Source organism: Pipistrellus kuhlii, unplaced genomic scaffold (assembly GCF_014108245.1).
Source record: "Pipistrellus kuhlii isolate mPipKuh1 unplaced genomic scaffold, mPipKuh1.p scaffold_m20_p_4, whole genome shotgun sequence".
NCBI lineage: Eukaryota > Metazoa > Chordata > Mammalia > Chiroptera > Vespertilionidae > Pipistrellus > Pipistrellus kuhlii.
In genome coordinates, this window is record NW_023425540.1 from 11,087,046 (window position 1) to 11,099,665 (window position 12,620).

The window sequence follows — 12,620 nt, forward strand, 5'->3', positions numbered from 1 at the left end:
GGACGGGGCTGGAGGTGAGGCATCTGCAGGCAGGACCTCAGCTGGTCCCCTCTGTGCTGCTCAGAGATTCCTTCCTGGCTGTTTCAGCTGCAAGTTAGGCAACCTGTTCCCATGTCTTTGGGGTGACACCCCAACCCTGCTGCTGGGCCCGCCACTGCCCCATCTTGGGAACTTATCCCACTCCCAGGCCTGCTGGCTGCCTCTGGGCCTCAGCTGAGTTGGCCAAGGGTGGATGAACTCCCAACCCAAAAGACATCCATACAGTAGCCTGCAAAAGGGACTGGCACAGAGCTTCTTGACCAGTGAGGAGAGTACTGGGCCAATCCTTGTTCTAGTTTGCAGAATTTATCCGATAAGAGCAGAAAGTAAAGTCAAAGGCGTCATGTGCAGGAAAAGCAGGGGCCATGGAGGTCACTGGCTTGTCGGGGTTCTGTGAGTTGAAGGTTTGGTGACCAAGATCAAGGACATTGGGGTAGAGGGCATTGCAGCCAGCCCAGTGGGCAGCCACAGAGAGACCAGACAGTGGTGGCCTCTCCTTTAGCAGAGAACGATGTCCTAGATGGGATGCTCAGTTCCAGTTCTGCCAAGGCCTGGCCCAACCGCGTGTCATGGCCTTGAACTCCCAGGACATCCTGTCGTCCTAACACTGCGGTGACAATAAATTCCACCCCCTAACTTGAAGGCCCTGGGAGAACCTCTGCCACTTGGAGGAAAAAAAATATCCCCCAGAAAACCATGTTACTGAGTCAGCCTATGCCAAGCAGGTTTTTAACATTCAGAATGAGACAAGGTCAAGATCAGATTCCTGGGACCCGGCCACACCTGGGGGTGGGTGTTCACCGGGCAAACCTCTCTCCCCTCTATAGTCTTTGCCCCCAGTCTCCTACCAGCATCCCACAGCTGAGTTAATTAACTACCAGGTGAATCTCAACTCTATTCAAAGTCCTTCAAGAGTTACCAGGTGCCCACTGCGTGCAGGGCGCTGTGTGTGGCGGTGGAGGATGTGTGCATGAGGGAGATAAGATGCCCACCTCCCAGGAGTCCCTGGGGCTGTTAGTGATCACGACGCATGATCTCTGCAGTTCTCTGATCTGCCACTCGAAAAACAGACTTAAATAAGAACCTGGCAGCGCACAGTGGAAAGGGGACGGCAGTCACGTGACAGTGGAACGACCTGGCAAGTGCTCCCTCCGCCAAACGATCAAGGTCAACGTCAACAGGGGTGGGTCACGTGGGTACGGTGGACCCTTGGGAGGACGTGATGAAAATAGAATTTACCTCCATGGTCTTCCTCCCCAATGCCATCATTCGCATCTCATCAGGAGAAAAGCAGCAGGCACATTCTGACAGAAGAGCATCCCGCAATATACCTGACATTTTCCTCAAGGCTGCCAAGGTCATGAAGAACAAGGAGAGTCTGAGAAACTGTCATAGCCAAGAGGAGCCTAGGAGACGTGGCAGCTACATGCAGGGTGGGAGCCCCAAACAGAAAATGAGCTATAGGCGAAAACGGAAGAACACTGAACCACCCAGGGACTTTATAACAATGAAGTTAATAAAAAGGGATCAATGTGGGTTCATCGTGTCTAACAAATGCACCACACTAATGTTAGATATTCATAATCAGGGAAGCTGGGAACTGGACATATAGAAACTCTCTGTACTGTCTGCTCACTATTTCTATAAATCTAAAACTGTTCTAAAAATAAAGTCTATTAAAAAAAACTCCCTGCAGCAATGAGGTTTGGGGTGGCCAGCCTGTGCACCCGACTCTCTCCGGCTCCCAGGCATTTTGGTGAGCCGTTCTATGCCTTCTAATCACTCCTTTTTCTGCTTCATCCAGCTGCAGTGGGAGTTCTGTTGTTTGCAAGCAAGAGCCTACACACACCTGTTTACATACAGCGTTTAGAGAAAGAGCTGCGGGAGGTTTGGTGTCATTGTCATTTTCCTTCTTGAGTTCTAACCCTTTTACAAATTCAGGATAGCGAGCCTCAAATATCTGGGGAGAGAATCAAGAATAATGAGACAATATGTGGAAAATGCTTTGAGCTCCCTGGAGCTCCTGAAAAGCCAGGTACACGCATTATCCTCATTAGACAAAACGCGCTTTGAAAACTTTGGCAGGAAGAAGGATAGGAGTGGAAATCAGCTCAATTACTTTTGCCTTTCAAAATAGACAAGTTTTATAGAAGTTAAAGTGATTTTTTTTTTTTGGTAAATTCCTTCTTACTTTCTCTGTCAAACATTACTGTTATGTAGTCTTTCAATTATTCTCAGTCAGGGTCCCTTTGACAATATATCCCGGCAGCTTCCAGATGCTCCAGCAGAATATTCTCAAACTTCAAAATCTATCTCCATTTTGAGAGAAAAAGAAAAAAGCTTGTCTTTAATGTTAGCAGGGCATTTCAAAAACAAATAACATAGTAAAAAACAGGTCAATACAGTGGTAATAATAGAAGAAAATGATTTTTTATTGTTTAAGTTACATTTAAAAAACTGTCAGCTTGCCGAAACCGGTTTGGCTCAGTGGATAGAGCATCGGCCTGTGGACTGGTTCGATTCTGATCAAGGACATGTACCTTGGTTGCGGGCACATCCCCAGTAGGGGGTGTGCAGGAGGCAGCTGATTGATGATTCTCTCTATTCGATGTTTCTAACTCTCTATCCCTCTCCTTTCCTCTCTGTAAAAAAAAAAAAAAAAAAAAAAAAAAAAAAAAAATCAATAAAATGTATTTTAAAAAATAAAAAACTGTCAGTTCATAGAAACACCGAGTGAGTGGGAAGTTGTCATCTGTCCCGTGTAAAGGGAAGGCAGAATGGAGGCCACCATGATGCTTCTAATATCTGGTTTTGTTGGGCTGTTTTGTCTTCAAAGTTCACAGTAAGGAAAAAAATCAAGTATCCGTGGGCACACATGGGGTAACAACAAGGCTGCTTCTCCCCTGGTTTTAAGGTGAGATGTTTTGCCTCGAAAGTCTCCAAAGTGAGTGTGTCAACTAAGGCTCGGTCACGGCAACAGGGGTCATGGGCTGAGGTTTCTCTCGGCCACCTTTTTCGGTTTTTGCTTTTTTCTTTTAAATCCTTACACAAGACCGTACGAATTGGCCAACACATTGCAGAACAGTTCCTACCAAGTCCCCTCATGCTGTCTTGGTGGATACGTGGCCTGTTTCCTAAGATGTCGTTGAAGACAGCCTAATCCGTCATTTTGCAGGCATGTAGCAAGAACCGCCCGTTTCAAAACTGGGCTAAAGGGGTCCTCACTGTTCTCCAGGCAGGCCAGCATTTTAGGGGTTTTTGATTCGCCACACCCACCTCTGGGCACCAAATTCAGATTCAGCAAAGATTCCTGATGTGGCGAGTGATTGGCAACCCAGCGTCGATGACAGAGAGGGCGCCGTGGCTTCCAGGATGGGAGTCTGGAAGGGGCAGATTCCCCAGAAGGTCGGTGCGATGACTCAGACCGGCCGTCTAGCTTTTGTGCGGAGAGTTTTACCCTGAGGCCTGTTCCACTTCCCAGCCAGCAGGAGACAGAGAGGCGGTCTGCCTGCAAACCCCTGAGAGGTCTGAGGGCCACTTGATCGGCCTGCTTCCATATCCATCATCATCGCGGGACCAGTGCTGTGACCAGGGCTCTGTGCTGAGCGGATGAGCAAGGGCAACGGGCAGCCCCATCACTGACACTGGGGGTGGTACCTCCCCCTCCAACACTGGTTTCCCAGGGCAGAAGGTGTGTGCCCACGGAAAATTTGCTTGCCCTTAGGGAGGGGAAGCATCAATAGCTATGCTCAGCAGTGCCTTGTACAAGGAATTCTGCAGTGATTTTCTGGAAATTACTTTGGCAAAAGCTTGAACTGTAAAATTTCTTCTTGGAGACGTTTTTGGGCACAGGTTGAGTATTAGGGGAAAGCAGTTTTTTGATAAGCTCTGGATGAGATGTTCCAGCCATGACATCTAGGGAATAGGTCCTAAATTCAGCCTGCACCACCCTGGATACACACTTATTTTTTCTAGGAAATTCATTTTAAGGACCCTACCTTTAAAAGTTTTAATGGAAAAAATGTATGAATGTTAGCAATTTAATTTGGGCTCTATTTTAATAAGGGGAAGTTTATATTTAAACTTTCAAATATACCTGTCAACTATGAAAAGCTTTGCTGAGAGATCATTTTAGGACATTTAACGCTGTATGTCTTTTTTCTAGTTTCCAAAAAAATAAAATAAAAAAATTACCTCATGCTGCAGGTAAAAGTGCTTATTTCCCTTTGCCAATCAACACACCTCAGAGCAGCAGAACCTTCCGGTGGGCATTCAGATCTCACACACAGCAAGCGGGTGGGTTGACCCACACAAGGCCTTTTTCACAATTACCTTAGTTGAGATTTTTCTTACCAATGCCCAGGCAGAGTTTTCAAAGGCACCACCGATGAGGCCTGGCAAAGCGAGTTCCAGAAATGAGTATTTTCCTTTGACTTTTCACTCACTACCTGCAAAGTCCAGTATGTTGGGAACAACACCACAGGCACAACCCCATCAATACCTTTCTCCTATTGGCCAATTTACTTTGAAGGATTTTCACATGGTTCCTAACATAGCATCAGCTTTGGTGATGCTCTCTGAGACCCGAGAAAAATCACATTCCTTTTCCGCCAGTATCTTAACCATTGTGCTCAGTCGAATTGTTAGGCTCAGTTTTTTCAATTGGGTTTTCACAAGTAACAGAGAAAAGAGGGGTATTAAGCCATTTTTTATTTTTATTTTTGCAAAACTGAAAGTTTGATGTCCTAAGCTAATTTAGCTAATCATTACTTGATTGAAAAATTGGACTGGCTTAACCAACAACCTGGGTTTTTTTTTGGGTTTTTTCTTTTTCTTTTCTTTTCCTTATATTCTTCTCCAAAGGAAACTTGGGCAGTTGTTTGATTGCAAATTTCTACATGTGTTTCTCCACCATGAGAAAGGTTGGTTTTTGCTAGTGTCTTAATCATGCTGATGGAGAAAGCTGACTCATACAAAACTTTCAGCACTTGGTAGATTTCTGATATTCTGCCCCATCCTATAGGCAGGAAAAACAAATCTATAAACATACAAAAAGTGCTGTAAAAATATTTAGACTAAAATGACATTTAAATCAATAATTTCTGTCACAAATCCAAAATAGTTTTGGAACTTCAACAATACTGAAAAGTAAACACACCATCTTTTTGGCATGGACCCATATACGACATTGTCAAAAAATTTTGATTTTTTTAACTATCCCAAAAGGAAAACAAGGTAACTCAAAATGAAAGGTTTTGACATAAACACTTGGTCCCACACTTGTGGAGAATGAAGGCTGTGGTGGCTGGTCCAGGTCTCCAGGTGTGTCTGAAACTCAGAAGGCTGAGATCACCTTTGACTTCCAAGCACCGTGTCTTTGGCCTAACTTCAAACACAGTCTGGGAAGATTTATGTCATCTTTCTTGACAACAGTCTAATTTACCCATACAGGGTAAAGGACAAATGCTAACCTGTGCAGACAGAAGACGGCCCCTGCTCTCTACTTTTATACTTTATTACAGTATATATAAAAGTTAATGTTATTTTAAAAACATATGCATATTTTTATTTAAACAGAAAGCTCATATATTGTACAGCAGGACACAGCAGGACAAATTAGATTTTATAGCCCAGGAGAACATAATGCATTCCCTTAATGTATGCTTTCACTAAAGGCTTTCTTTATTTTCTGCCTATACCTACCATTTAGGGAACTTGTTATTTATCTTCTGGAGTTTGCATTATAAAATAAATACATGTTTTTAATTTTCCAAATATAACGTTAGAGTAGGATAATTAATGTTTTAAATTTTTACTCACCTGCTATCCATATTCTACCATCCTCTCTTGCCAAATCTATAATAATGAAATGGTAAAATGCTGATTACACCGAACGTCCTTCTGGGCATCATTCTGGTCGTCATTCCAGACGAAGCCAGGCCAGAGCAAAGCCTGGGTCCCAGGTGTCGGAGGGAAGCTGGTGCCGGCAGCTGGAGGAAGGAAGGCCTACTCTTGCGCGAATTTTTGTGCATTGGGCCACTAGTACTTTCATAAGAACAGGTGCTTAACATGAAATGAGCCAGCAATGAATCTCAAAGAAGCAGGAGTTATTTTGTGAATTTCATCTACGCTGATTTTCTTAAATGAATGTAAAACCAAAATATTAAAACAGGCAGTCCTCAGGTTATGAATGAAGATGTGTGCTAAAATGCTGTTTGTCATTCATTTAGTATTGTGATTTTTGACTCTTTTCATCTCATAGTACACATAAACTAATTACTAAACTTATGTGGCACCCAAAACATTTATTTTTTGCCGATCTGACAAAAACAATAAATACAATTTTGATTCATTCACACTGGATGGCTATTGTGTTGGCTGTTGCAATTTTTTCATTTGACAATCTAAGGGAAAAGAGGGCAGTGCCCTCTTTTACATGTCTTAAATTCTTTTAAAAAAAATATATATTTTATTGATTTTGTACAGAGAGGAAGGGAGAGAGATAGAGAGTTAGAAACATCGATGAGAGAGAGTCATCGATCAGCTGCCTCTTGCACACCACCTACTGGGGATATGCCCGCAACCAAGGTACATGCCCTTGACTGGAATCGAACCCGGGACCTTTCAGTCCCCAAGCCGATGCTCTATCCATTGAGCCAAACCGGTTTCGGCATATGTCTTAAATTCTTGTGGCACAACAGTAATCTGGTATAATTGGAGGCCATACAGAGCAAAGGAGGACCATAGCGCATTCAACAAGACAGTTACACAGGAGGACAATGAGTATGTTTTCTAAAGAACAACAATGGTAAAGCCAATTCCAACACTTCTGTAATGCTTATTGTGTGCCAGCCTCTGCCTTAAGCATTTTATATAAATTAGCTAATTTGATCCTCATTAACCAAACTATGAAGAAGGCACCATTACTATTCCCACCTTTACAGAGAAACAAGAACATAAAGAGGTTAAACAGTGACTGAAACACTATTTTCTACTGGCCAAGAAAAGTCCATGGATTCCCTACTGGAGTGGAACATGGGCATGAGGGCGAATAATTCCCTAAAGAAGGCTTGCTGGGGAGTGGATCTCCTGGACACATGCTTCATCATTCTTTGGGCTAAAATGTTCAGTAACAAGTCTGAGAGACACAGAGGGTGGGCATTTCCCAGCTAGTGACATGGCCAAGGGGAATTTGGGATAAACAATGGTATGTGTAATTGTTAAGCTCCTGAGCCAACAAGAAATGCCTGAACCATGAGTAGTACTGGAAACAGTCCTGAATTCCAGGGCCTTGAGAGAGGGGGATGGGTTCTAGTACAGAGGGTTCCCAGGATGCCTTTGGTATGGGAGGAGCCACAGATACAGAGATTAAAGGAATTTCTGGGGTAGGGAGAGAGCTGGGACTCCAGGTTTAGCCTTTCTGCCACAAACATTTACTGCGTGCCAATCTATATATAAGAGCCTAAGAGACCGAGCAACACGAACAACCGGTCACCCAGTCGACCAGTTGACCAGTGGACCAGTTGCTATGATGCACACTGATCACTAAGGGGCAGATGCTCTTGGCAGGAGCTGCCCCGTAGTGGTCAGTGTGCTCCCACAGGGGGAGCGCCCCTCAGCCAGAAGCCGGGTTCACGGCAGTGGTGGTGGGAGCTTCTCCCAATTCCATATCAGTGCTTTCAAGCGGCCGCACAGCAGACCCAGGTGGTGCCTGGCCCAGCTCGGGCTCCTCCCTGGCTGCCTGCTACATCCCTCAGGAGATGTCTGACTGCTGGTTTAGGCACGATCCCTGTGGCAGTCTGGCATTTCCCAAAGGGTTCCAGATTGCAAGAGGGCACAGGCCAGGCTGAGGCCCCCCCACTCCCATGTACAAATACGTGCACTAGCCTCTAGTTAATAATAATAACAACTAATATTGACTAAGTGCTTATTCAATTACAGGTTCGATGTTAAACTTTTCCCATGCAACAGTGTTCCAATGAAGACACCCTGATGTCCAGAAAGTCTGAATAATAAAGATGGGAGGCAGGAAAGAAGTGCGGAGAGAATGCCAGAGCCCCGAGAGGCCTGGTTTGAGGAAAAGAGAAACTAAGTTCATTTTGAGGCATTTTGGGAATTTAGGGAAGACCTCTTAAAAAATAGGCTGACACAACTCAGAAATCAATCTTCTTTTCAGGGTAGATGATTTGAGCAAGATGGACAATGAGTTGGTTTCATTCCTCTGACAATCAGTTACCAGACTAATGAGGTCTGTTTGCTTGCACACATCAAAGCCCAATGAGACGGGAAGAGGAGTTTGCAGCAGAGAAAGTAGAGGTTTATTTAAGGGAATGGTGCCAAGCCCGGAGACACAGGTAAGCTAGTGCTTTCACGCATGGCTCCCCAATGGCCATTTCGCACAGGGGCAGACTGTACAGGAAAAAAAATCATTAGTCATGGTGGCTGATGGAGTTGAGGTCATGGGCTCTACTGACAGGGTGGGGCCCGGGTAGGAAGTCACTGATCACTGTATCAGGTCCTGAGGTCAGCCATCGTATCCTGTCTAGGTTCCCTAGGTTGTGGTTGGAAGGCCATTCTGCTCTCATGGGCCTGGGACTGAAACACAACCAAGGCCGAGATGTTATTTTTAATGTGTCTGTTCGTTGGTCGATGGACCAGAGGCTTTACTTTTAAGACAGCTTGACTCTGTCCAGAACCTAATGTCTTAAGGTCTTAATGATAGGGAGTGGACGTGCAGTAGGTCATGATGCTATTAGACTGGACACAGCTAGCTTTTCCCTTAATGAAAAAGTTACATTAAAGAACTGAAGTTCCTGTTTGGTTACAAATCTAAGGAAGGACTACTTGGGCCCAAAAATCTGGGGCTCAAAGAGAGAGTGGAGAGTGACATGGTAAGCAGTGAAAGCTATATGTGATAGAGAGCTGGAGAATATTACAAGTCAAACTGTTGTGGTTCTCGCGATGGGACATATTCCAGCTAGTTTGGCACTAAAGCCTATGGCGCTACAGCCTGGGAGAGACGGATTCAGGTGACAATGTGAAGTGTGTTCCCCCAAGACAAAGGAGAGGCCACCTTGTATAGTGAAGGTTCCCACCCAGCTTTCCAATGAGGTCTTTTTTTTTTTTTTTTTTTTTTTTTTTTTAATAAAAATGAGGTATTCAACCGAAACCGGTTTGGCTCAGTGGTAGAGCGTCGGTCTGCGGACTGAAAGGTCCCAGGCTCGATTCCGGTCAAGGGCATGTACATTGGTTGCAGGCACATCCCCGGTAGGGGGTGTGCAAGAGGCAACTGGTCGATGTTTCTCTCTCATCGATGTTTCTAGCTCTCTATCTCTCTCCCTTCCTCCTCTCTGTAAAAATATCAATAAAATATATTTTTTTTAAAAATGAGGTATTCAGATCGTGCCGTTCTGATGGGATAGGGCAGGTCTAAGGTAGTTGGTAGCACACGTGGGGCAGAGTGCGGGAAGCTGAGCGTTCAGCCCGAGGTTTTCCCTGGGATAGGGAGTGTGTGAGGAACCCCTCTCAGCAAATGGCCACTAGGTTCCTAATAAAAACTTTCTACTCTTAGTTGACAGTTGGAAGTCCATCTCAGAAGACAAATTTCTCCTCAGGGTTCACATGAAGTAACTCTTTCTTCTTGGGGTCCACATTGACAAGACAGCAATGATCTGGGTGGCCTTGACTGCACCCCAGCATCCCAGTGCACAATCATCTTTAGGCTTGAATGACAGTTGAAACAAGTTGAAATACTGACGTTCATAAGTTCTTCAGGCTTTACTGCCAACACATCCAACCAGCCAGCAAGAGCCACTGTCCATCCAAAATGCCTCATGTTTTGGGTCATAAAGACTCTGGTCTGGCAGCTCCCCTAACCAGGTGTTCTTTCTGTGTCACTGTCTAAATTTGAGAACTTTACTGATGTCCGGCTGTGTTCAGTGACATTGTTCAAACTTTCCGATTTGAGTGGTCTGTAGTCTCGATGGTTGGCAGCTCTCGGGACACTCATAGCATGTGCGCAGGCACAGGGGTCTCATCATTGAGAGTAAATGCCAACTTTTCAGAGCAGGACCGCGCTGAAATGCTTTCCTATCCCCCCATGACATTAATACTTCATTCAAAAGCACGGTCGAGGAGAATGCCCATGAGGGTTGAGCAGGGAAGAGGTCTGTGCTGAGAGAGAAGAAAGCAGAAGCCAGGTCGCAAAGGGGAGGCGATGCCTGAAGCCTCTTTGCAGCCTGGTGAGGGGGACTCAGAAGGCAGCTGCCACTGCAGAGAACGTGGGCATGAGTCACTGGGGGGAGGATTTTGTGGAGGAAGTCTGTGATAAAATGTACATATTGAGACATGGATTGTGCATCTGGGGGTATTTTTGGTCCAAAAATAAAATGCCAAAATGTTCTGGTGACTGGTTGAGAATCTGTACCCGTACAGGCATGGAACCAGAGGCAGTCGTGTTCAAGTGCTGAAAAACGTGTCAATGAAAGAGTAACGGTTGCCTCAGCCACGGCTTGCGTTGTAAAGGATGGATATGGTTCCCACAGACTCTGCCAGGCCTGGTCTCCAGGACTTTAGCTGATGGCTCTCAGGCTGAGTAGGAAGCGCAGGGTGCTTTAGATTTAGGATCATGGGGAAGCTGGGATTGCTCAGGCATCTCCTCCATTGATTTGTCCAGGAGTGTCTCCTGAGCATAGTTGGGACCACCTGCTGTGGTAGCCCGCAGCCCAGCATGGTCTCTGTTCTTGAAATTCAGTCTAGTTCACAGGCCTTCAGACTTTCCCTCTGCAGTTTGTGTGGGTAGAAATCCCACCCCCCTTCCCTCCTGGAACCTTAGGGCCTGGGGGTATGGAATATGGGATTGATGTGTGTGTGTGTGTGTGTGTGTGTGTGTGTGTGTGTGTCCCAGCTTCCAGCTCTGCACTGGAGAGCTGGGTGGTTACAGTATGGGCAGCCAGGGCGAGTCCTATGGACTGTGTCTGTGTCTCCTGCAGACAGTCACTGCTCAGGCAGAGGATGTGGGTCAGGGCTGGAGATGTCCGTTGAATTCCAGAGGGAAGCCTCCGCAGGCCCTGGGAGAGGCAGTGGTGAGGGTGTGGAGAAGCAGATGACAGAGATTCAAGGAGCAACAGGGAAGATAGCGAGGGGAGTCACGGCCTTCTTACCTTACAGACTCAGGGCTTTTGGGGGTTTGCCCCAGCATCATGTACTGTTTTTGTGACTTACTTCCACCCCCCCCCCCTAAAAAAAGAAAAAAAAAAACCCAACACATATTTTTAAAATGAGTAAATGAAGAATGGAAAGTCGAGTTATTAAGGGAGGTCTTGCTTGCAGAAGGTTCACCTGTGAAGTCAAAGTGGTGGTGGTGGTGGTGGTGGTGGTGTGTGTGTGTGCGCGTGCGCGCGCGCGCGTGTGTGTGTGTGTGTGTGTGTGTGTGTGTGTGTGTGTGTGTATGGAGGAGGGTTTGGGGCAGCAGAGTCTGCTTTAAGGTGGAGATCTCAGTGAGGCAAGTGCCAGACAGTGACGTGAGGACCCTGAGCGGAGGGGTCGGGGTGGGGCATCCAGAGTCCCCAGGGAGGAGGGCTCAGGTTTACCTGTGCTTGATCTTGTATAAACCCAGAAGTTCTGAGAGACAGCGGGGCCTGGTCCAGCAGGCCGTGCCTCCTCCTTCTTTATGTGTGGAGCATCAACCAAGATGGTAAGCTGTCCTCCTAGGTGCTGGGGATTCAAAAACCTAGTAAGACCTGGTTTTTGTATTTGAGTTTTCAGGTTATAAAAAGATAGTTTTGCAAATAAATAAATAAATAAATAAATAAATAAAAATTTTTTAAAAATTGGAAAACAGGGTAATAAGAGGCATAATCAGGGCATGGACAAATGGGCAGGGAAAAGGGTGCCTTGTACCTGGGTACATCACATATGATCCCCTAGATGGGCCTCAAAAAGCCATCTTTATTCCGATGAGGACCCAAGGCGTTTTGTCCTGGGAGTAAACATGGGTTTTCTAGTTATACCCCATTATTGCGAATTCTGTCAAAAGCAAGAAAAAGGCAGAATTGGCAGTTAGGTGCACAGATGCATGTACACCCCCCAAAATACTTAACCACGAAGGCAGAAATCCTCCTTAAAAGAAAATGAAGTTCTTAAAGGTCACAGCAATTCAGATTACAGTAGTAGGGATCTAATTGCTGTCAACTGAATTGAGTTAGGGCCTAACAGCAGCTAATCTCTTTAGTGGGGAGATCCAAAAATACACACAGACACTTATCTTTGTATTTCTAAGGAGATCAGACAGGTAAACTGACCAGCAGTGCTGTAGACTGACTTCAGGATGCTCTAGGCTGCTTCCACCTTTTGCAATCAACTCAGGAAAATTTGCCACGACTCCAAGTCAAATGATTTTGGCCTACTTAAAACTGTTTAAAAATGGGGTGACTCCTCACTTCTGATTCCTTCTGTAGAGATCAGGAGAGCTGCAGCAGAACCAGGAGCTTCCCCAAACTCCATCCTTGAAGAGGATTTCTGAGGGAAAGTGGGAGCGAGAAAATAAAACATTGATGGTAGGGCTCTCTCAATTGATTCGG

At 45.5% G+C, this 12,620-nt stretch overlaps 1 long non-coding RNA gene across 1 annotated transcript; it reads left to right on the top strand.

Annotated features, from left to right (window-relative positions):
- The first annotated feature begins 547 nt into the window (after nt 1-547).
- LOC123651186 lies at nt 548-1,738 on the top strand. Its single transcript, XR_006739719.1, has 2 exons — nt 548-1,222; nt 1,323-1,738. It is a non-coding gene; the product is annotated as an uncharacterized LOC123651186 (long non-coding RNA).
- The last annotated feature ends 10,882 nt before the right edge of the window (nt 1,739-12,620 follow it).